At 36.9% G+C, this 23,271-nt stretch overlaps 1 protein-coding gene and 1 long non-coding RNA gene across 3 annotated transcripts in view; one reads left to right on the top strand and one right to left on the bottom strand.

The window, feature by feature from the left end:
- Positions 1-23,271, bottom strand: part of MALRD1 (MAM and LDL receptor class A domain containing 1) — a 687,535-nt gene that overhangs the window by 164,476 nt on the left and 499,788 nt on the right. The gene's annotated exons all lie outside the window — the stretch shown is intronic.
- Positions 1-23,271, top strand: part of LOC103237972 (uncharacterized) — a 59,128-nt gene that overhangs the window by 9,226 nt on the left and 26,631 nt on the right. For both annotated transcript variants that reach the window (XR_499028.3, XR_012093898.1), the window contains exon 3: positions 15,456-15,591. This is a non-coding gene — a long non-coding RNA (uncharacterized lncRNA). The remainder of the gene's footprint in view (positions 1-15,455; positions 15,592-23,271) is intronic.

Here is a 23,271-nt window from a genome sequence, read left to right as displayed (position 1 = left end):
ATCCAGGAGCTGGCACTTTGAAAACAATTAATAAAGTAGGTAGCTACTAGCTAGACTAACAAAGAAGAAAAGAGAGAAGATTCAAATAAACAATCAGAAATGATAAGGGTGATATTACCACTGACTCCACAGAAATACAAACAACCATCAGAGAATATTATAAATACCTCTATGCACATGAACTAGGAAATCTAGAAGAAATTCATGAATTTCCAGACATATACACCCTGAAATTGAATCCCTGAACAGGCCAATAACGAGTTCTGAAATTGAAGCGGTAATAAATAGCCTACCAACCAAAAAATCCTAGGACCAGATGAATTCACAGCTGAATTCTACCAGATGTACAAAGAATAGCTGGTACCATTCCTACAGAAACTATAGCAAAAAAATTGAAAAGGAGGGACTCCTCCCTAACTCATTCTACTAGGGCAGCATCATCCTGATACCAAAACCTGGCAGAGATACAGCAAAAAAAAGAAAACTTCAGGCCAATATCTTCAATGAACATAAATGCAAAAATCCTCAAAAAAAAAAAAAAAAATACTGGCAAACTAATCTAGCAGCACATCAAAAAGCTTATTTACCACAATCAAGTAGCCTTCATCCCTAGGATGCAGGGTTCGTTCAACATACAGAAATCAATAAATATGATTCATTGCATAAACAAAACTAAAGACAAAACCACATGATTATCTCAATAGATGCAGAAAGGCTTTCGTTGAAATTCAGCATCTGTTCAGGTTAAAAACTCTCAATAAACTGTATATTGAAGGAATATACCTCAAAATAATAAAAGCCACATAGAACAAACCCACAGCCAATATTATACTCAATGGGCAAAAGCTAGAAGCGTTCCCCCTTCAAGACAAGGAGGCACTCTCTCACCACTCCTATTCAACACAGTACTGAAAGTCCAGACCAGGGCAATCGGGAAAGATAAAGAAACAAAGGCTTCCAAAAAGGAAGAGAGAAAGTTAAATTACCCTTGCTTGCAGGCGACATGATCCTATATCTAGAAAACCCCATTGTCTCAGCGCAAAAGCTTCTTAAGCTGATAAGCAACTTCAGTAAAGTCTCAAGATACAAAATCAACATACAAAAATCAGTAGCATTCCTATATACCAGCAACAGTCAAGCTGAGAGCTGAGCCAGGAATAAAATCCCGTTCACAATAGCAACAAATGAATAAAATATCTAGGAATACAGTGAACCAGGGAGGTGAAATATCTCTACAATGAAAATTACAAGACAGTGCTGAAAAATATCAGAGATGACATAAACAAATGGAAAAACATTTCATGCTCACGGATAGGAAGAAGCAATATTATTAAAATAGCCGTACTGCCCAAAGCAATTTATAGATTTAATGCTAGTCCCATTAAACTACCACTGACACTCTTCACAGAACTAGAAAAGACTATTTTAAAATTTATACGGAACCAAAAAAGAGCCAGAATAGCCAAGACAATCCCAAACAAAAAGAACAAAGCAAAAAAGAGCCCAAATAGCCAAGGCAATCCTAAGCAAAAAGAACAGAGTAAACAGACAACCTACAGAATGTGAGGAAACATTTGCATACTTTGCATCTTATAAAGGTCTAATATCCAGCATCTCTAAAGAACTTAAGTTTACAGGAACAAAAACAACCATATTAAAGATGGGTAAAGGACATGAACAGACACTTTTCAAAAGAAGACCTACATGCAGCCAACAATCATATGAAAAAAAAAAAAAGTTCAATCACTGATCTTTACAGAAACGCAAATCAAAATCACAATAAGATATCATCTCACACCAGTCAGAATGGCTACCAGTAAAAAGGCAAAAAATAACAGATGCTGACAAGGTTGTAGAGAAAAAGGAACACTTATATTGTGGAAGACAGTGTGGTGATTCCTCAAAAATCTAGAAACAGAACTAGCATTTTATCCTGCAATTCTATTATGGGGTATATACCCCCCAAAATATAAATCCTTCTACTATAAAGACATACATACAGGTATGTATGTTCATTGCAGCACTATTAATGGTAGCAAAGGCATGGAATCAACCTAAATCCCTATTAATGATAGACTGGATAAGGAAAATATGGTACATAGACACCATGGAATACTATGTGGCCATTAAAAAGAATGAGATCATGTCCTTTGCAGGGACATGGATGGAGCTGGAAGCCATTATCCTCAGGAGACTAATGCAGGAACAGAAAACCAAATACCGCATTTTCTCACACTTAAGTGGGAGCGAAATGATGAGAACATGTGGACACATAGAGGGGAGCCCACACACACTGGGGCCTATTGGAGGGTGGAGGGTGGAGGGTGGAAGGAGGTAGGGGGTCAGGAAATATAATTAAGGGGTACTAGTTATTTGGCTTAATACCTAGGTGATGAAATAATAATAATAAAAACCCATGGCACACATCTACCTGTGTAACAAACCTGCACATGTACCCCTGAACTTAAAATTAAAAAGTTTAAAAAACTTAATTACTTTGTTGCACTAACACTTCACCACAATTTCTGGGTTTGGATGTCACTGAATTATAAATAATCTAGGGCATGTTATAAAGAATGCACCATAGGCAAGTAGGGGAGTGGGTAATAATAAAAACCAAATCTTAGAACAATCAGAATTAGGATGAAATAACAATCTACAATTCAGCTGAGTCATTAAAGATTGAGGAAATAGATCACTCTTATCTTTTTCTTCACCTTTCTTATTTAAGACAAAGACCAAAAATCCCACAGTTTCCTTTCTAACACCTCAAAGCAAATTAAACGGGTTTATATATATGAAATACTTTTTCAAACTATAAAGGACTGTCCAAAATTGGTTGGTGATTATTTGTGATACAGGGAGGCATTTCTGTTAATCTCTACTATATTTCAAAAGCATAGAACTTTCCCCCAATGTTTAACCTACCTGTTAGCCAGAAAGCTGAGCAACGTAATAGGAATTAGGACCCAGATTCCAATCCTGTCTTTTCCCAGATTAATTGAATGTTTTAGGCCAAGTTACTTAATCTCTTTAAATTTCAGTTTTAATGGCTATTAAATGAAAGACACGTTAATAAGCAGAGCTCAAAGATATTGCGAGTTCGGTTCCAGACTACTGCAATAAACTGAATATTGCAATAACATGAGTCATACAAATCTTTTGGTTTCTCAGCGCATATAAAAGTCATGTTTACACTATACTGTAGTTGGTTAAGTGTTCAACAGCAGTATGTCTACAAAAAGCCATGTATATACCTTAATTTAAAAATATATTATTGCTAAAATATGCTAATGACCATCTCAGCCTTCGGGTCATAACCTTCTTGCTGGTGAAGGGTCTTGCCTTGTTGGGCTACTCACTGATTAGGGTGGTGATTGCTGAAGGCTGGAGTGGCTGTGGCAATTTCTAAAAGTAAGACAATAAGTTTGCTGCATGATCGACTCTTCCTTGTTCAAAAGATTTCTCTGTAGCAAATGATGCTAGTTGATAGTATTTTACTCACAGTAGAACGTCTTTCAAAATCGGAATCAATCCTCTCAAACCCTGCTGCTGCTTTATCGAGCACTTCGTCAGTACTTTCTGCTTCACTTTGTACTTTTACATTAGGCAGGTGGCTCCTTTCCTTAAATCTCATGAACTAACCATCCTCTACTAGCTTCCAACTTTTCTTCCACAGCTTCCTCACTTCTCTCAGCCTTCATAAAACTGAAGAGAGTTGGGTCTTGTTCTGGATTAGGCTTTGGATTAAGGGAATATTGCAGCTGGTTTGATCTTCTAACCAGACCACTTAAACTTTCTCACTAACTTTTTAGCAGTAAGGCTGTTTTGCTTTGTGATCATGTGTGTGTTCACTGGAGTAGCAGTTTTAACTTCCTTCACGAACTTTTCCCTTGCATCCCCAACTTGACTAGCTGTTTGGAGCAAGAGGTCTAGCTTTCAGCCTATCTCACCTTTCGACATGCTTTCCTCACTAAGCTTAATCATTTCTAGCTTTTGATTTAACGTGAGAGAAGTGCTGCTCTTCCTTTCACTTGAACACTTAAAGACCATTGGCCTTTAAGGGTTGGCCTAATTTTTATGTGGTCTTGTCTCAGGAAATAGGAAGGCCCAAAGAAAGGGAGAGAGACAAGGGATCCACAGGTCAATCTAGCAGTCAGAACACACACAGTATTTATCAACTGTATTCACCATTTTATATTACAGTTCATAACACCCCAGAAAAAAATACAATAGTAGCATCAAAGATCACTGACCACAGATCACCATAAGAAATATAATGAGGCCAGGCACGGTGACAATTTTAGTAAGTCATAGAGCTGTTAGGGAGGATGATTCAGGCCAATCAAATCTTGCCAAAGATCTACTTTTACTTGGGTGGTAAGTTACAAGTGTGCAATTAATTTTCATTCATAGTATGTAAATAATTTAATAGACAATAAAAATGATGTCCACTTCAGAAAAAAAGACACAGCAATTAAAACTTATAAACACTGGGAATAGGGAAGAACAAAGAAAATCTAACCAACACATCTAAAGACTCAAGTAGGCCAGACGTAGTAGTTCACGCCTATAATCCCAGCACTTTGGGAGGCAGAGGGGGCAGATCACCTGAGGTCAGGAGTTCGAGATCAGTCTGACCAACATGTTGAAACCCCATCTCCACTAAAAATACAAAATTAGCCAGGGGTGGTGGCACATGCCTGTAATCCCAGCTAGTTGGGAGGCTGAGGCAGTAGAATTGCCTGAACTGGGAGGTGGAGGTTGCAGTGAGCTGGGATTGTGCCATTGCACTCCAGCCTGGGCAACAAGAGGGAAACTTTGTCACACACACACACAAAAGTATAGTGATAAGAGGAAAGCTTGAAATGTTGGGAGAATTTTCAAAATGTGACACAGAAACACAAAGCGAGCACAAGCTATTGGGAAAATAGCAGCCATACATAGATTTGCTGAATGCAATGTTGTTACAAACCTTCAATTTGTACTCTCTCTCTCTATATATATATATATATATACACACATATATATATATATATATATATATATATATATATATATATCTGTGAAGTTCAGTAAAATGGAGTACAATAAAACAAAGTGTGCTATAGCTCCCTGATAGATCTGTTACTAGGTTTAAATTTAAGTGAAGCATGTCAACTCAGTACCAACACTAAGCACATTTTACTACTATTGCTATTACATATCATATATATCTTATGGTGGAAAAAAGGAGCTAATATACAAGGATAAGTCACGTCATGTTAATAAGAGTGGTAACTGGGGAATTTCATTATGAGAAGTTGGCATTCTTTTGTGGAATTAAAACAGTAATAATTTCAGATGTAGTTTTAGGTTTTTCAGATTTTTTTTTTAACGTATTACTAAGGTGCTTGGAAATAAGAAGGACGAGAAGCAGAGAGCTTTAGAAATTTCTGAGTTTCTAATCCTTAGTGACTTTCTAAGCTGGGTGTTGGACACAGGTTTCCTGTGTTCCAGTCGGGTAGTCTTTCTTGCACCTCACTTGGTTTGTAATAAACATCACTGAATGTCTCACAGGAGGAAGAACTGAAAAAACTTATAGCTACTATGCATGTGGAAATTGAAATGGCTGATTTGTATTTAGCTCTTCAACTTTAACACCACATTATGTGAAAGAGATCAAGTAACTAGAAATAGGAGTAATCAGAAATAAAGCACCAAGAAAATACCTCTTCCTAGTAAAATGACCCATGTAGCATTTAATGTTAGTTAGCCTGACGCTTACAGGCTTTTCTCTCAATGAACAATATCACTACACAGACCACCTTCAGAATGCCTTCAAAACACCTTCCCTCAAATTGAAGGAAAATTTACACTGCAAGGCAGCAAATGGGGAAAAAAATGAATTTCTGAGCTGAATTACTGTTCTTTTAGTAGGTTCTTCAAAAGTTGTAAATATTTAGAAAAATCATTTCTGTCTGATGGCTAACTGAAACACACACTACTTACACTCTCCAAAAATGTTCCACTGGAAAGACAGGAAAAACACTGACATAAATCCACAGAAGCACTGGAAAATCAGGATCACAGGTACCAGCTTACAAAAATAGGACTTTCTGGAAGTTTTAAATCAAATGGAAGCTGTCTGATGAAAATACATAAACAGAACTGAGGCATTTGCAAACACCTACAAGTAAAAGAAAAGATCAGTACCAATGACAAAAATGTGAGCTGTTCCAGCCAAATTCTGGAATAACTCAAAGAGATGAAAACCAAAGAGAAGGAGTCGTGTATACGTCACCATCTGGTAATTAATCCAAGAACTCCAGAAGAGCCAGGCTGATTCCTTGGGTTAGGAGTTGCTGATTCTAGCATTCGTACCCAGAACAGACAAGATGGGAAAATATTGCTGAAACGGAGCTCCGACATAGGAGTTTACAAGAGTTTTTACTGAGACCAGAGAAATGATGCAATGTCCCTTATGACTGCCATAAAAATACGTGTACCTCCTTCAACACATAAACAAGCTAACAATACATCATAAACATAAACACACTAGAAAACAGCTAGTCCTTTACATCAGAGCATTATGAAACCAGAGATCCTGAACCAGAATGCATATTCACTGTTAGGGAAAGGAAATTTCTTACTTGGTGGGAGAAGATAAAACACATATAGTAATAATATTCAGTGTAGATTCATCTATCTATAGAAATAGAACAGTAATACTAAGTAACCAGACAGTTGTGAAAAACTGTAAAACAGAAACTCTACATTAAACAGAATACTGAACACCATGGGGAAGACAGTTAATAGAATCAATGGGAAAATGAAGAAAGAAATAAAATTAACTTCCTTGAGAGATTTGGGTGTCAGTCGTATCTAACAGGCAAACACAAAAGGGGGGAAGCATTCAGAGTTCTTGGAAATTAACAGTATGATTGTAAAAATAAAACCCTCAGAGAGAGACTGAACAGCAGAACTGACCCAGATTAAATACCAAAAAGTGAATTGGAAAACTGAAAGATGTGATTGTCCAAGACCACAGTGCCAGAGGACTAAAAGCTGAAAACGTTGTGAATTTATGTGAGGGGTTGGTGGGGAAAGGTCCAGAAGTTTGTAGATCTGTCTAATAGTTTTCCTTGAAGGAGATAACCAAGTAAATTACAGAGGAATTCCTCCCTAAGGTGACAAATGATGAGGGCTCATTAAATTTCCAGGAAAATTTATGGATTCCAGGGAATAAAAAGAACATTTTATTCACTTATGAGGAAAAGTAGGTAGTGTAAAAATCCTGAAGAAGAAATAATCAGACAGACATCAGTCTTCTAAAAGGTAGGCAGGTACTGGATATTAGCATGCAGTGCAGCCACATCTTCAATTACGTAAGGAAAAATAATTTTCAACTAGAAATCTCTACCCAACCAATCTTTCCAATATAGACTCATGATTGTTTTTTTCAATCAGGAACTCAAAAGGTTAGCATTTTGCACTTATCTGAAATGCATATGAGCAAAATATACTGTTACAGGATGAATGTGTTCCCCTAAAGTTTGTATGTTGCAACCCTAAACCACAGAACCTCAGAATGTGACTGTATTTTGAGACAGGGCCTCGTTAAGTTATAATGAGGCTGTTAGGATAGGCCCTAATCCAATGTGAATGATGCCCTTATAAAACAAAAATTAAGACATAAGAAGAAACATGAGGGATAGATATGCCTACACAGAGGGAAGACCTTGCTGAGGACAGTGGAAAGGTGACCAGTGACCAGTCAAGGAAGAAGCCTCAGAAGAACTCATACCTGCTGACGCCTTGATCTTGGACCTCCAGCCTCCATGACTATAAGGAAATATATTTCTATTGTTGAAGCCATCCAGTCTATGGTATCTTGTTATGGTAACTCTAGCAAGCTAATACGCATATTAAACAAAAAGAATCCAATATAGTAGATTGCATAGGCATTAATAAAGAGTGGTAAGCAAAGATAACTTGCCCACTGCTTGATATTATCATCCAGTAAAATGCATAGTTTTACTTGATGATAATACCCTGTGAATTGAAAAACTGAAGAGAGATCTTGGTCATTTTTATGATTGCCAAGAAAGTAGGGAAATTTTTTACACTTTAGTTCCAAACAATTTTAATAAGTCATAGAACTTTTAGGGAGGACAATCAAATCTTGCCAAAGATCTACTTTTAGTGGGTGGTAGGTAGGTTATTAATTTTCATTCATAATAAATACTTTAATAGACAATAAAAATTGTGTCCACTTTAGAAAAAAAAAAGGCACAGCAAGTAAAACTAACAAACACTGGGAATAAGGAAGAACAAAAGAAATCTAGCCAACCCATCTAAAGACTCAAGCAGGCCTGGTGTGGTGACTCACGTCGGTAATCCCAGCACTCTGGGAGGCCTAGGTGGGTGAATCACTTGAGGTCAGGAGTTCGAGACCAGCCTGGCCAACATGGTGAAACCCCGTCTCTACTAAAAATACAAAAAGTAGCCAGGTGTGGTGGCAGGGGCCTATAGTCCCAGCTACGTGGGAGGCTGATGCAGGAGAATCACCTGAGCCCAGGAGGCAGAGGTTGCAGTGAGCCCAGGTCACACCATTGCACTCCAGCCTGGGTGACAGGAGACTCCATCTAAAAAAAAAAAAAAAAAAAAAAAAAAAAAAAAACCACCCAAAATAAAGCAAAAAGACACAAGTGGGGGTGGGGGGTGAGGTAGAAAACACACAACCAAAAGATCTATATGACAATGAAACCTAACCACAACATATAAAAAGACTGAATTGATACATTTAAAAAACCAGAAGCTCAGATTGTGTGGGAAAAAACCAATCCAGCCATATACTGTTTATAAAAGGCATAACTAAAGACAAGAAGCATGGAATAATTAAAATAAAGATAAGATATATATTGATCTAAAAAGAAGAAGGTGAGGTGAAATTAATGTGAACAAGAGAGTTTATTTGGACCAGGCTTGAGGATGGAAACCCAGGAGCACAGATTCCGGCTGCCCTGAATATACACTTCATTTAGCAGCAGTTACAAGTGGATTTGTAAAGGCAAAAAGAGGGATAGGGAGTGAGTTGACACAAAGTTGTCTGCCAAGAATTCTCCATTGGTTTGCAAAAATAACACTGATTAGTGATTGGCTATGCATTGTGAAGCTACAGGGTGTGGGTTACAGTGTCTGGTGTGGCATTATTAGGTTGATTTATAGATGCTTGGGGCAATCACAAGCAGTTTGAAGAGATAAATACATAACTCAAAAAGGGGAGTAAGCCTAGTATGGTGGCTCAGGCTTGTAATCTCAGCACTTTGGGATTCTGAGGCAGGAGGACAGATTGAGTCCAGGAGTTGGAGACCAGCCTAGGCAACATAATGAGACCCCATCTCTCTCTCTCTCTCTCTCTCTCTCAAAAAAAAAAAAAAAAAAAAAAAAAATTCAGCTGGGCATAATTTTTACATCTGTAGTCCCAGCTACTTGAAAGGCTGAGACCAGAGAATTGCTTGAGCCTTGAGCCTAGGAAGCCAAGGCTGCAGTGAGCTGTGATTGCACCACTGTACTCCAGCCTGATAGTACAAGATCCTGTCTCAAAAAAAAAAAAAAAAAAAAGGAAAAAGAAAAACCCAGGGGAGTACGGTGTAATTGCTATCTCAGTTTAATGTCTCCCTGGCTGTAATAATTAATAGGACTCTTGCATTGCTCAGATAAAAGTTCTTTTATTTTCTTATATGAATCCGACAAAAAATGAAGACAGTAGAACATCCATATTACTAACAAATAATACAGGATTTCCAGAGAAAGAATAAAGAGGGCCATTTACTGTTGATAAAAGTTATAATTCCCCAAACAGACACAACTGTCTGAATCTTTAGACATTCAACATCATAACTTCGACACAAAAAATTCTAAGACAGATAAAACAAAAAGACAAATAGACACTTTTATAATTGTACTGGAGGATTCTAAAATACCTTTTTCCTACACTGACAAATTAAGCCAATAACAGAAAGGATAGAGAGGATTATGGTTTGTCTCTGTATTTCTAATATCTATTTATCTACCTATCTTTGTATCCAGCTGAGAAGCTATCATTCTTTCACACATTTAAAGAAAATTTACATCTGTGTATATAATTTTACCATATGATAGTGGAGGCAGGTCCAATCCACAGGAGAGGACAAAGAATTACATCAATGGTATTGAAACAACTATACTGCAATTTGGAAAAAAGCCATCAGAAGATTCTAACCTCTTATCACTCATAAACAAAAATGAATTATAACTAGATTAAGTAGTTAAAACTAGAAATCAGAATTATATAATTATTAAAATCATAAATTATATAATTATTTATTTTTTTCTCTTTTTATTATTATTATTATTATACTTTAAGTTCTAGGGTACATGTGCATAACGTGCAGGTTTGTTACATATGTATACTTGTGCCATGTTGCTGTGCTGCACCCATCAACTCGTCAGCACTCATCAAGTCGTCATTTACATCAGGTATAACTCCCAATGCCATCCCTCCCCTCTCCCCCCTCCCCATGATAGGCCCCGGTATGTGATGTTCCCCTTCCCGAGTCCAAGTTATCTCATTATTCAGTTCCCACCCATGAGTGAGAACATGCGGTGTTTGGTTTTCTATTCTTGTGATAGTTTGCTAAGAATGATGGTTTCCAGCTGCATCCATGTCCCTACAAAGGACACAAACTCATCCTTTTTTATGGCTGCATAGTATTCCATGGTGTATATGTGACACATTTTCTTAATCCAGTCTGTCACTGATGGACATTTGGGTTGATTCCAAGTCTTTGCTATTGTGAATAGTGCCGCAATAAACATATGTGTGCATGTGTCTTTATAGCAGCATGATTTATAATCCTTTGGGTATATACCCAGTAATGGGATGGCTGAGTCATATGGTACATCTAGTTCTAGATCCTTGAGGAATCGCCATACTGTTTTCCATAATGGTTGAACTAGTTTACAGTCCCACCAACAGTGTAAAAGTGTTCCTATTTCTCCACATCCTCTCTAGCACCTGTTGTTTCCTGACTTTTTAATGATTGCCATTCTAACTGGTGTGAGATGGTATCTCATTGTGGTTTTGATTTGCATTTCTCTGATGGCCAGTGATGATGAGCATTTTTTCATGTGTCTGTTGGCTGTATGAATGTCTTCTTTTGAGAAATGTCTGTTCATATCCTTTGCCCACTTTTTGATGGGGTTGTTTGTTTTTTTCTTGTAAATTTATTTGAGTTCTTTGTAGGTTCTGGATATTAGCCCTTTGTCAGATGAGTAGATTGCAAAAATTTTCTCCCATTCTGTAGGTTGCCTGTTCACTCTGATGGTAGTTTCTTTTGCTGTGCAGAAGCTCTTTAGTTTAATGAGATCCCATTTGTCAATTTTGGCTTTTGTGGCCGTTGCTTTTGGTGTTTTAGACATGAAGTCTTTGCCCATGCCTATGTCCTGAATGGTACTACCTAGGTTTTCCTCTAGGGTTTTTATGGTATTAGGTCTAACATTTAAGTCTCTAATCCATCTTGACTTAATTTTCGTATAAGGAGTAAGAAAGGATCCAGTTTCAGCTTTCTACTTATGGCTAGCCAATTTTCCCAGCACCATTTATTAAATAGGGAATCCTTTCCCCATTTCTTGTTTCTCTCAGGTTTGTCAAAGATCAGATGGCTGTAGATGTGTGGTATTATTTCTGAGGACTCTGTTCTGTTCCATTGGTCTATATCTCTATTTTGGTACCAGTACCATGCTGTTTTGGTTACTGTAGCCTTGTAGTATAGTTTGAAGTCAGGTAGCGTGATGCCTCCAGCTTTGTTCTTTTGACTTAGGATTGTCTTGGAGATGCGGGCTCTTTTTTGGTTCCATATGAACTTTAAGGCAGTTTTTTCCAATTCTGTGAAGAAATTCATTGGTAGCTTGATGGGGATGGCACTGAATCTATAAATTACCTTGGGCAGTATGGCCATTTTCACGATATTGATTCTTCCTACCCATGAGCATGGTATGTTCTTCCATTTAAATAACTAAGATCAGAGCAGAACTGAAGGAGACACAGACACAAAAAACCCTCTAAAAAATCAATGAATCCAGGAGTTGGTTTTTTGAAAAGATCAACAAAATTGTTAGACCGCTAGCAAGACTTATAAAGAAGAAAAGAGAGAAGAATCAAATAGATGCAATAAAAAGTGATAAAGGGGATATCACCACCAACCCCACAGAAATACAAACTACCATCAGAGAATACTATAAACACCTCTACGCAAATAAACTGGAAAATCTAGAAGAAATGGATAATTTCCTGGACACTTACACTCTTCCAAGACTAAACCAGGAAGAAGTTGAATCCCTGAATAGACCAATAGCAGGCTCTGAAATTGAGGCAATAATTAATAGCCTACCAACGAAAAAAAGTCCAGGACCAGATGGATTCACAGCTGAATTCTACCAGAGGTACAAGGAGGAGCTGGTACCATTCCTTCTGAAACTATTCCCATCTTTAGAAAAAGAGGGAATCCTCCCTAACTCATTTTATGAGGCCAACATCATCCTGATACCAAAGCATGGCAGAGACACAACAAAAAAAGAGAATTTTAGACCAATATCCCTGATGAACATCGATGCAAAAATCCTCAATAAAATACTGGCAAACCGGATCCAGCAGCACATCAAAAAGCTTATCCACCATGATCAAGTGGGCTTCATCCCTGGGATGCAAAGCTGGTTCAACATTCGCAAATCAATAAACATAATCCAGCATATAAACAGAACCAAAGACAAGAACCACATGATTATCTCAATAGATACAGAAAAGGCTTTTGACAAAATTCAACAGCCCTTCATGCTAAAAACGCTCAATAAATTCGGTATTGATGGAACGTACCTCAAAATAATAAGAGCTATTTATGACAAACCCACAGCCAGTATCATACTGAATGGGCAAAAACTGGAAAAATTCCCTTTGAAATCTGGCACAAGACAGGGATGCCCTCTCTCACCACTCCTATTCAACATAGTGTTGGAAGTTCTGGCTAGGGCAATCAGGCAAGAGAAAGAAATCAAGGGTATTCAGTTAGGAAAAGAAGTCAAATTGTCCCTCTTTGCAGATGACATGATTGTGTATTTAGAAAACCCCATTGTCTCAGCCCAAAATCTCCTTAAGCTGATAAGCAACTTCAGCAGAGTCTCAGGATACAAAATTAATGGCAAAAATCACAAGCATTCTTATACACCAGTAACAGACAAACAGACAGCCAAATCATGAATGAACTTCCATTCACAGTTGCTTCAAAGAGAATAAAATACCTAGGAATCCAACTTACAAGGGATGTAAAGGACCTCTTCAAGGAGAACTACAAACCACTGCTCAGTGAAATAAAAGAGGACACAAACAAATGGAAAATATATAATTATTAAAACAAATGAAAGTAGTTTGTTATTTTATGACAGAAAATGGTTTCCTAAACAAGGCATTAAACTCAGACTCTGTAAGTAAAATAAAGGTGGGTAGCTTTCGTGAAATAAAAATGTAAAAGAAAAGTTACTTGAGCTTCACATATATTAAATGGTCTTTATAAAGAAATAATATTCAGCTCCAGACCCAGACTTCCAAGTGAAGCTGATTTAGGTTCTTTCTCAAGGTGACTTTGCACCTAGTCCATCTGTAGTCAGGGGTAAGAAAGACCTTCTTTTGCAAATTCCCATGCCTTTGTCTTAAAACTGTGACTTGATTTTAATTTTTAGTTGCATAACTCTTCAAGTTGAGTTCACTTTTATTTTTCTACTTTTATTATATTGTGAAAGGAAAGTCTACTTTGAAGGTCAAATTAGATTAGCTCTTTCTCTTGAGTGTCGACCTTTGCATTTTGTGCAGTGATTTCCCATCCTGCCTAATTTATAATTCAATAGCAAACTTAATAGCAGTATTTTTTTGTTTGTTTGTTTTTGGTTTTGGTTTTTGCCACCCTATGGTTTATATTTTCTATTATTAACAATGGAAGACACATAGTATATTTTAGCAAGGTTTACTCTGGCACAGCTGTCAGAGTATCTCTTTGCTATCAAGACCTATTCAACCATCTTTGCTAAGGTGTTAATATGAGCTGGTGATTCTCACTATGTGATAGATCATGTTTGTATGCTTGACACACTTCTAAGTGTACCCTGCTGCAGGATCCTAAGTGTCTCTGGCACACCAGACCAAACCTTGCCTTTTTCTGCTATTCAATAAAACATATTAGATTAAAATAGAAAACATTGATATTATAGAGGGAGAAACTTGAATCTATTCTTTACAAAGAGAAAAAGAAATCATTAAAAAATATCTTGCTTCATTTTAACTATTGCTATAACACATTACTCATGTCATATTGTACAAATGATTTCAATGTGCCAGGATGAGTGATACATTAAGAGCTACTGCCCTAGAACATTACTTTTCATGTTTCTGCTGAAAATAGTAAGGCATGCTCAGATTTAAGGTATAATCTAGGTTTTCTGCAAGTCTATTTATAAATTTGTTAAGTATGCTTAAAAACTTCCACACACATCTCCCTACCTTTTAGGCATGTGGATAATTGCATATGTCTCTTAAATACTATCTAATATGATTCTCCAAAGCTACCATTGATAAGCAATTTAACACCACTTGTAAAAACACTGGCCATGAAGTTCAGCATAAACAAGAATGAAAGAGAACTGGTTAATCTAGAAAATTAGTTAAAATGTATTTTGAAAATGAATAAAATTAGAGACAGCATACTGATAATGCCACTCAATAACTTTCATAAGAATGCATTTTTACAGTGTCAATATAAAAGAAACACAACAAAAAGTCCTGATGTTCATATTGCCTTAAGCATATGTTATACAAACTAGCACTCACTTAATTCCTTTCATTTTTTTTATCCTGAATATATTTTTATTTTTAAAGAGACAAGGTCTTGCCATGTTGCCCAAGCTGGTCTCAAATTCCTGGCATCAAGCAATCCTCCTGCTTCAGCCTCCCAAAGTGCTGGGAATACAGGCATGAGACACTGTGCCCGGCCTTCCAATTTTAATTTCTGAAAATAAATGTTTTTCGTAAATATAAGTGAATGTTCAACTTCACATATTTTTTGCTATTGAAACTTCAAGGTCTTTTTTCTACTTCTCTTTTCACTCAACATATGGCTGGAGAAATTTCTGCGGCACATTTGATAACTATGAGATGGGCTGGGTCCTAATCTATATGGTAACATCTCATGGGAATAACCAGAGCCTTTTCAGTAGCTAAGTAACAAGGGTTATCATTTTCTAAATTATTACTTCACTGCAATAAATGACAACCTAGTACCTGATTAAGGGAACGTAAAGACAATGTGTTTCCTCTGTTGTTAGAAACTTGCTATGTGCCATATTTCATTGGTTCATTATTCATATTTTTTGCTGTGTTATTACAGGTTGTGAGAATCACTGCTGAATGATATATCAAAAGCCTTACTACCTCAAAAGACCTTCCACTGTGGGTGCCACATGTCTCTGCACCACACCCCAGAGGGCCCACAGCCATTCTGCATTCAAGAGAGGCTGAGGGGGGTAAGACTCTTTTTCTTCTCTGCTAAACTGCCTATTTTGATGATGAGATGTCTGCTATCATCACAGGGAATAGAATTTCCTCTTGCACTAGCCTAAAGAATGGGTTCCGGAAATGTCTGCCAATTCTAACAGGACAACTGTAGATTTAATGACAAATTCTAGATGATTACAAAATTGACCAGAAGGGCCCTCAGTGAGTTTGACAAAGAAGACACAGTCTTGGTGGCCCTTGACCTTGAGCAGCTCATTCAAAAGTTAATCATCTCAAGCAGCAGAACACGCTGGGCACGTGGCTCACACCTATCATCCGAGCACTATGGGAGGCCGAGGTGGGAAAATCACTTGAGCTCAAGAGTTCAAGACCAGCCTGGTCAACATGGCAAAACCCCATCACTGCACACACACAAAAACAAAAACAAAACAAAACAAAACAAAAAAGAAATTAGCTGGATGTGGTGGCACATGCTGGTAGTCCCAGGTACTAGAAAGGCTGACGTGGGAGGACAACTCGAGCCCAGGAGGTCAAGACTGCAGTGAGTGAAGATTGCACCACTACACTCCAGTCTGGGTGACAGAGTGAAACCCTGTCTCAAAAATATAAAAAATTTAAAAACAAAGCAACAGAACAAAAGGATTGCACGGCATGTCTTATAGGCAACTATTGGTAAAACAAATACTTACAGCATCCCCCATACTAAACTCATACACACTAAGCATGTAGGGACACATCTAACTAAGCTACTATGATGCCATTTTGTAAAATTTATAATTCCAACCAAATGTATGCTGAAAAGTATAATATGCAGAACACGAAATACGCAAAATACCTTTTAAAGAATTAAATTTTATCAACTACTGGTAGAAAATATAAGACAATTTTGAATAACGAAAATGCAAACCCTAAATATATCATAAAATAGCCCTCTAATTCTGAAAGGCAGAAAAGCGCAGTAGTTACAAGCATAGAGTAGAGATAGGTCATGTGGGAAAACCTGCCCAGCTCCATGACCTTGGACAAATTCCTGAAGCTTTGTCTATCTCATTTGCCTTATCTGTTAAAATATCGATAATGTCAGTACTTGCCTCATTGGAGGGTGTGAGAATCAGATTAATTAATTTATGATAAAGGACTTTGGTGTATGGCATATCGTAACCATCAGATATTATTAAGTCTGACTCTGATATTATTCTGTTTTTTTTTCTCTGCTTTTACTATCTTCCTAAATATTACATTGAAATAAAACAAAACAAAACTCAATAGCACCAGCTCAGAACAATAATGGTTTTCTGAACTGGAACATTTACATGCTAAATGTCTTATCCTATGGGTTTTACTGAAACTCACTGGGGCCTAAGAACACCTGAAATCTAAGATAGAGACTATTTCAACACTATAGGCTACTTGTTCTGAAATACAAACAATCGGTTTCTGGAATCCCATTCATATATATACATGTATACGTATATGAATAGATATATATATAAGTATATACATATACTTATCTGTTATCATGGAAGTTTTAGAAAGTAGCTTTTTTTTTCCATGAGCAATTAGAAATTTATATAAATTACAAAAATATTACAAAATATAAATTGTGAGTTACCTATTCATTTTCCTTTTATTTCTTTAAAAAAAAGTCTGGAGTAATAAAATATATTAGTTATTTTTAGAGAAATCATCTTGTCCAGTGCCAAATTAACTGCTTTTTATAGACCAACTCAAATGAGATAGCATTAAACATCAAAACAAGACAGAAGGTAAGAAGCTGAATAACTGTAATTAAATAATATAATGGGAAATTAATTTGGTTTCATTCAGGGCTCTTTTGGCAAGGTGGATCAAAAAGTGACCACCATCATTTTAAAGAGTGTTTTTAATTTGACATGTAAGTAGGTAATTGAAAGAGAGAAAGAAACTGATCTTTGTAAGTGCTTCTGGTTTAGCATTACTAGAAAATAAAGCAATTATTAATTAAGTACAAATTAGCATTGTTCCCTAATTCCTTCAGCCTTTAATTGAAGGATATTGATGCCTACGTGAACATTTTATTATTCTGATTATCAGTCATTTACGATGAAAAGATATTGAAGTCTTCCTAATTTCTATAAAGTATTTTCTTTATGCAGCCCTCTACTTTGAAGGCTGAGATAAATCAGCATAGTTTGGCTTTTTATCCTAAAACATAATAGGAAAATCATAATTGAATTTCACCTTAATCTCATCAACTATACAAGTAGTTGATTGCTTTCGCTTTACATCATACACTTCATTAATATGCTAATAAAACTTAGATATGCTTTATTTAGAAAATTATCTTAAATGTCAGTGAAGATCTAAGTCCTGTGCATTATTTATAGACAATGGTTTTCAGTTTATCTTTATATTGCATTTTAAATCAAGCCACATCTTTGTGGCCCTGGACTTCTGAAATCATCTTCACTTTTCTCCCATGCAATGGACTGAATATTACTCCCCAAGATTCATATATTGAAATCCTAACCCCGAAGGTGATAGTATTAGAAGGAGGGACAAGATCATGAAGGGGGAGACCTCATGAATGGCATTAGTGCCATTATAAAGAGACTGAAGTCAAGTAAGAGAAATGACAAACAACAACACAGGTAGCTATGAAACTTTCCATTTGTGATATAGTTCTCTGGAAAAAAAAAATCAGTTTCCCTTGATAAGTAATTACTCATCTTCTGCTGGGAGAGGTATTTTATATCAACTGATAAGGAAGCCCCTCTGAGAAAGATGATATTTGAATACAAGAAGCCAGCCTTGTGAATATCTGAAGAAAGAGGAGGGAGGAGATAAAGGAGAGAGAGAAGAGAGCTCTCCTGCCTTTTCCATCATGTGAAGTCACAGAAAAGGTCTGGTGAGATACTAAACTTGCCAGTCCCTTGATCTTGGACTTCCCAGCCTCCAGAACTAGAAGAAATAAATTTATGTTGTTTATAAGTCACCCAGTCAATGGTATTTGGTAATAGCGACCTGAAAGAACTAAGACATCAAGTTTCATTTTCTCTTCGGCCTCCTCCTACCCACCAGATTCCAGCCCTTTTCCATACAGCAGCCCAACAGCCCTTTTACATTTTTTAAATAGATTACTCTTCATGTTAATACTCTCTGATGGCTTCCCATGGTTTTTAGAATAAAATTGAATCTCCTTATCATGTACAAGGTCATAAATGACCTGGTCTCTTCCTGCATCTTCAATCTTATTTATCTCTCTGGTCTATGTTGTTCCCGCTATGTCAGCCCTAGAAATTTCTACATGGGAGCTTTTTCACTAGCTTGTAACCTCTGCTTAGAGCAGTCTTTCTCCAGATACTCACAAAGCTGGCTCCTTCTTGGTTTTTCAACTCTAAATCCAAATATCATCTTTCTGAGAGGGGCTTCCTTACCATTCAAAATAAAATGCCTCTCTCAGCAGGCGATGAGTAATAATCACAGGAAACTTATTATTTGCTCCAGAGTTCTATATGGCAAATAGAAGGTCTATAGTTACCTGTTTTATTTGTTTACATGTTTTCTGTTATCACTTACTAGAACCTTATTCAGAAAAAAGTTAATGTTATGAGGACAAATTGAAGCTGACTGTCACTCAATTTTTTAATTATTATTTTGTAAGGTCATAGCATCAAAAGATTTGTGTTTTCTTTACAGTGCACACTTATATCAGACAAAATCAAGTTTAGAGTAGCTAAACTACTCTAACATATTTCAAATAAAGGAAGTTTAATATAGAGATATAGGGGACTGATTACAAAGGTTATGGAACAGATGAGAAGTCAGCAAGGAAATTATGATACAACCTACCATATGTAGAATGTTTCCATCCCTAAAACGAGAGGGACAAAGGAAGAAAGTCGCCAAAGTCAAGCTGCTGGAAGGATAGAAAATTTTTCGAGCATGTTCTACGGGAGCTGGAACTAAAGAAGCATGGCCTAATTGGGGGAAGCTGAGTCACAGATAAGGTACAGTTAGAGATTCAATCCAAAATAGGAAGAGAGAGGAGGAAGGCTTGTTTTCTCTTCCTGTCCTCAGGTCGTTGGTGGGTACCTTCCACTGACCAAACCTACCTAGGAAGGCAGAAAGCAAAGGAGCCAGGGAAGTGTAGTTCTCTGGAATACAGAGCAGATCCTGGAAGGGCAGGGAATGCATAACCTTTAGTGAGATTTCAGAAAATTTATGCTGACAAGGAGACATACTCCCACAATCTACAATTCAGAATCTCTTTTGACAATGCCTTCCTATTTTTATTGCCTCATAAACCCTTGCCTCTGAAAATTCATCTTAGGCATTTTCTTTGCCACATCCCTTCTGAAGGGTTTCTATAATCAACGTAAGAAATAGTTTCAGACAATTGTAAGCTACCATGTACTCTGGAACCACATTTGCTATTATTAACCCAAGAGGTTATGTGTTTATGGCACATTCTGGGGCAGTGTCTCTCAACCCTTCCAAATATGAGGACCCTTTAGAAATATGTAATTTTTATTAGAAAGCTAATACAAGTTTCAGGTAGAAAAATTATAAAATACATAAGACTGCAAAATAATAAAGTTTTTCATCTCAAAAAGTACAAATAATTCTTTTAACCATTGTAGTGTGTATTTCTCCATTTATTTCTTTTCCCTTTCATATATATACATACATATATTTATATAGGTAAATATCTATAGCCATATACACATTTTCACACAAAATTTGATTTTTTTAATTGCATACTAGTATGCATATTCCTTAACAATCTGCTTAGATCATTAAAGAATAATAAACATTTCTTTTTATCACTAATTATTCATTCACAGAATTGTTCTACAGTGTTTCCATATGACTGAATGTATTATATTTTAGTAATTTCCACTATTTGATGCTCAAGTGGTTTCCAAAATTTACTAGGGTAAACATTGAGATTTAAAAAAAAAAAAAAAAAAAAAAAAAAAAAAAAAAAAAAAAACCAACTTTGGTCGGGTGCAGTGGCTCACGCCTGTAATCCCAGCACTTTGGGAGGCCAAGGCAGGTGGATCACTAGGTCAGAAGATTGAGACCAGCCTGACCAACATGGTGAAATGCCATCTCTACTAAAAATACAAAAGTTAGCTGGGCGTGGTGGTGCTTGCCTGTAATCCCAGCTGCTCAGGAGTCTGAGGCAGGAGAATCGCTTGAACCAGGGAGGCAGAGGTTGCAGCGAGCTGAGATCGCGCCACTGCACTCCAGTCTGGTGACAGAGCAAGACTCCATCTCAAACAACAACAATAACAACAACAAAAACTTTATAAATAAAATAGCATATATATCTATATTTCATTACAATAAATTTCTAGATGTAAAATGTTTTAGTAAATATAAAAATTATAATTTTTTAATTGTCAAAATAGTCTTCATAATTGCAAATTGATAGTCCAACTAGCAATAAATATCTATTTCTTTACATCCACACCAACAGTAGATATGATCATTTATTTTATTCTTTTAAGTTTTTTTATGGTGTCAACATTATTAGAGAAGGGGAATAAAGGACTTCTTTTTTACTTAGAAAAAGAGGTTTTTTTCCCACCGCAAGTCCAGATTATATTAATTGGAATTTTGGTATCATTTATTTGTGAAAATAGAGCCACAAACATGGGTCCACATCTTATTTATAAGGAGTGGTCCTGCAGCACTATAATACCCAAATTTGAGATTGTAAGAAAGCACCAAGTTGCAGGTAAAAGAAAAGCATGCCAATGGACCTCAATCCTAAGAGCAGGGAGAATGGGTTTCCACTTCATTGGTTCCTCCACATGTAAAATTACTGCATGCTTAGGAAGGTTTTCAGTCTGTGAATAACTCAAGATTTTCCACAGCAATAGCTGAGAAAATAAGATTTGCCCAGCTGCTATGATCCATCAGTGATATAAGAACACATTAGGAAAACAGTTTTTGCTGAGTTTCTGTAATGGTTAGGGCTTTTTCAGCAGCAAATAACAAAAGGAGAATTCTACTGGAGCAGAAAAAGTGGGATTGAGAGTTTAACTAGAGCAGGTATGTTTCTGTTTCTTCCCCTTTCTTTAGCTCTGTGTCCCCCTGTGTGTTAGCTTTTTTGTCAAACAATCTCTCTCCCTTTGTGGGGAAAGATAGCCTCCAACAGCCCCACACCTAGTCTATGTTCCTACAACTTGTAATCCAAAAGAAAGAGAAATACCTCTCTTCCTCTGCATCAAATGCTTAAAGGAGCTTATTATTGGCCCTACTGAGGTCACCCATGAACGTGGTAAAAGAAAGTCACTGTGGCAGTCAACCCCACTGATGTAGTTTAGATACTTGACCCCGTCCACATCTCATGTTGAATTGTAATCCCCAATGCTGGAGGTGGGGACTGGTGGGAGCTGTATGGGTCATGGGGGCAGATCTGTCATGGCTGGATGCTGTCTTCATGATAGTGAGTGAGTTATCATGATACCCGATCATTTAAAAACGCTGGCACCTCCCCCTCTTGCCTCTGCTTTCACTATTGCGACAGTTCCCACTTTGCATTCCACCATACTTAAATGCTTCTTGAGGCCTCATCAGAAGCTGAGCAGATGCCTGGTGCCATGCTTCCTGTACAGCCTGCAGAACTGTGAGCCAATTAAACCTATTTCCTTTATAAATTACCAGTCTCAGGTATTTCTTTATAGCAATGCAAGAATGACCCAATATACCCACCAAGACCATTGCTACAGAAAAATCAGTATCATGCTGGTTATCAATTTCCTGCCACTATTCTTTCTACCAGACCTCTCTGAAAACTGGTCAGAGTAGAAAAGCATCTACTTACCTGCTGCCTTCTGGTGAGAAAAACCAGTAGGCACCAAAGCCAAGTATCAGAAATCAAGACATGAGGCCAACATTTCTATTTCAAAGGTTATTTACAGAAACATGGCTAAACACAGAGGGCCAATTAACTGGGTAACTAAGGAACTGAAGGTCCAGCTGGTGAGTAGCTAAAGAACACACAAATGATCTTTTTGAATTGAGGAAGCAACAATTTCTTAGAAAGTGACGGAAGTCTGCCTATATTATACGGAAGGGTCTAGTGGCCTTTCCATTGATAATTGCTTCGGTGAGGAACTGTAGACTAGTGTTCTCTTCAGTTGTAGCAATCTGTGTTTCATAATGTCAGTAGAAATAAGGTGTTTTGGAGTTTCTTGAAGCTCAATGGTTATAAATTACAATGGATAAAATTTAGCATAAGCAATAGGCTAATCTACTGAATATTCATCGATTAGATGTAAAAACTATGAAAAATAAAATTTTTACATACTCTGCATTTACTCATGTGCTCCCAGACTGTTAAAAATGAACCTCTTTCTCTGTTGTTTTACTGGCTTCCTTTGAAAAAACAGACATCCTTATAGAGTCAGGATAAATTCTCAACTTTCTTTGCACGTTTAGATTTTTACTTAAGAGTTTCAATCTCTGTCGATGCCTAGAATTGATAAGGCCTTTTTACTTTCTCTCATTTTCACATGTTTCTCTTCTGACTTCTCTGGTTGACCACAGAGAATCTGAGAAACAAAAGTGGGCAACAGATATCATATTTTTTAGGTGGGGGCATGGCGGCTCACGCCTGTAATCCCGGCACTCTGGGATGATGAGGTGGGTGGATCATGAGGTTAGGAGTTTGAGACCAGCCTGGCCAACACGGT

The sequence above is a fragment of the Chlorocebus sabaeus genome, chromosome 9, assembly GCF_047675955.1.
Source record: "Chlorocebus sabaeus isolate Y175 chromosome 9, mChlSab1.0.hap1, whole genome shotgun sequence".
NCBI lineage: Eukaryota > Metazoa > Chordata > Mammalia > Primates > Cercopithecidae > Chlorocebus > Chlorocebus sabaeus.
Note: the sequence above shows the minus strand (reverse complement) of the source record. Positions and strands in the feature narration are given on the sequence as shown.